The sequence below is a fragment of the Montipora capricornis genome, chromosome 2, assembly GCF_036669925.1.
Source record: "Montipora capricornis isolate CH-2021 chromosome 2, ASM3666992v2, whole genome shotgun sequence".
NCBI classification, from domain to species: domain Eukaryota; kingdom Metazoa; phylum Cnidaria; class Anthozoa; order Scleractinia; family Acroporidae; genus Montipora; species Montipora capricornis.
This window is the reverse complement of record NC_090884.1, coordinates 52,870,827-52,872,795: the sequence shown is the minus strand read 5'-3', so window position 1 is coordinate 52,872,795 and position 1,969 is coordinate 52,870,827. Positions and strand designations below refer to the sequence as shown.

Here is a 1,969-nt window from a genome sequence, read left to right as displayed (position 1 = left end):
TGCAAATATGGCCAAAAACAAGCATACAGGAAATGATACGCCCGGTAACCTGAGCCAGCATCCTGGCAGTTACTACACGAGAACTAAAAACCTCCCCTATGGACGCAAGCAGAACTGATATCTTATCTTCAGGAATAGACAACAAGCCCCGAGCAAAATCCCAGTGAAAACCAAGCCAGCGAAGCAACTGACTAGGGATCCACATACACTTATCCTTATTTGGGACGAACCCCGAGCTAATTAAATCAGAATGCACCAACAAAGATTGTCGAAGGCAAGTATCCTTCGTACCACATACTCCCAGACCGTCATCTAAATAAACTACAATGCGGAGGGCCTGAGAACGCCAATGCTTGACGAGGGGACGCATAACTTTGGTGAAAATATAAGGGCCCGTAGAAAGACCAAAGGGCAGGACGACAAACTTAAAATATTTCCGAACCCCATTGAAAACCCACGAAAAACCGAGAAATCTTTGATGTGTGGGGTAAATTTCAACATGATGATACCCAGACTTAATATCGAAAGAATAAGCCCACAAATTAGAAAGAGACTCGCCGATCAAAAAATTTAGCATAGACTGAGCATCCTCAAACTTAATTTTGGACTTATTCACAAAGAAATTAACATGCCTAAGATCCAATATAAGCCTCTTCTTACCACTTGACTGTACAGAAACAGACAATGGGTTAACCACGTCAGGCGGGCGAGTACACGAAACAATAGAGCCAACCCTAAGTAACTCCTGAATAGCGGATTCTACAAAATCACTGTCACCCAAAGCTGAGCGATTATTATTAAGAAAAACAATTGTAGGTTCCCGTGAAAAGGGAATCTTATAACCAAAACTGAAGGTATCTAAAATAAACTTAGAGGCACCAATGCTTTGCCAAAAGGAAATATTAGCTTTATATTAAGCCTACCCTTAACAATAACTGGACTAGAGCCTTCAAAATATTCTGCAAAGTAAGAATCAAGAGAAATGTGATCCAAGTCAAAGTCAAAGTCAGAGTACTTATCTGGACCCAATCGTGCAAGAACATTTGCCAAATCAGACGGTGGTTGACTTTGTAGACGTTGAACTGGCGGCAGTGCTGGGGAGACTAGCTCTTGTTTTGTAGAACAAAGGACAGGCTGGCGAATTAGACCAGTGTCCTCGCTGATTGCAGTTAAAGCAGATGTCAGAAGGCTGGACGTGTCGGGCGGCACGAAAGGGCTGATGAAAATAAGAACGGTGAGCAGAAAATGGAAAAGACGTAACAGCAGAAGTCAAAGATCCAGGGACTTGTACAGCCTGAAAATCTTGGAATTTAGCAGCATTTGAGAACCTTGAAACACGAGATTTGCCGGAAGACTTCTGCTTAATCTTGGTAAACGCACGACGCTCAGCTGCCCGAAGTTTCTTCTCGTCTTCCGAATTTTCAGCGAGTTCGTCGGACTCATATTCTTCAACTGCAGCCCAGCCAGCGGGACTTTTATCAGCAAAGCGGATCAACTTAATGCGTTTCTCAAGGTCAGACTTGGCCTTTTGGAGATGTTCTTGAACGGACAGATTAGAGATAGCCAGATCAAGGCAGTCAAGGAGCTGTGTATTAAACTCAAACTGGATTCTGATACCTTTAAATTGAAGTGAACTAGCTGCCTTAGAGTCTGTTTTCAATTTCTTTAGTTCTCGCCGAGTTTCCACCTCGCGTTCGTCCAAGGAGCGCTTGAAATCGCCAAATGTTTTCTACAACTTCGAATCAAGAAGGAAAGAAATCAGCGAGATCGTCTCGGAATTAGAAAAATCTATCTGTTGAGGTTGGAATGATGCAGATTCCGGCGGTGGATTAGACATAGCACGAAAATAAACTAAAAACAAAATTTCCGAAATGAACTGATCAAAAGCGGAGATGCCGTCGAAGTGACAACTCCTAACGGACAAACTCCTTAAATATTAACTACTTAGCATAAATATGTAACCTGCATG

General features: G+C 42.6%; 1 pseudogene; it reads right to left on the bottom strand.

The window, feature by feature from the left end:
* Positions 1 to 967: 967 nt before the first annotated feature.
* LOC138038108 (uncharacterized) lies at positions 968 to 1,969 on the bottom strand (annotated as a pseudogene).